The sequence below is a fragment of the Aethalodelphis obliquidens genome, unplaced genomic scaffold (assembly GCF_003676395.1).
Source record: "Aethalodelphis obliquidens isolate GAN/ISIS:26980383/991018 unplaced genomic scaffold, ASM367639v1 scaffold21, whole genome shotgun sequence".
In the NCBI taxonomy this organism is placed as follows: Eukaryota; Metazoa; Chordata; class Mammalia; order Artiodactyla; family Delphinidae; genus Aethalodelphis; species Aethalodelphis obliquidens.
The window spans coordinates 26,714,186-26,714,721 of record NW_020837965.1 but is presented as its reverse complement, the minus strand read 5'-3'; positions in this window follow the sequence as shown (position 1 = coordinate 26,714,721).

Genomic DNA, 536 nt, shown 5'->3' with positions numbered 1-536 from the left:
TGTCACAAACCCATTACAACCCATTACCTGGTGGCAGCAACTGGTTTTGCCTTTTCCCCGCCTCCTCCTACAGGCCCTCTTCTGTCTTCTCTGCCTGCGTGTTCCAGTGATCCAAGTGGAGAAGCAGCGCGGCCAGCCCCGCCGTGCAGGTGTGTGATGCGTAATAGGCCAGCCGCCAGGAGAAACAAATCGTACAGGTTAAAAAGACAGGAAATTTGACATTTTTAATTCTCTGCCACCCACCAAGATGCGCTCTGCCCCGTTAGGCTTGGGTTATTTACGCACGTTAGAAACTGTTCTCAAGGACTTCCCTGGTGGCGCAGTGGTTAAGAATCCGCCTGCCAATGCAGGGGACACGGGTTTGAGCCCTGGTCCGCGAAGATCCCACATGCCGTGGAGCCACTAAGCCCGTGCGCCACAACTACTGAAGCCCACGCACCTGGAGCCCGTGCTCTGCCACAAGAGAAGCCACTGCAATGAGAAGCCCACGCACCACGAGGAAGAGTAGCCCCCGCTCACTGTAACTAGAGAAAGCC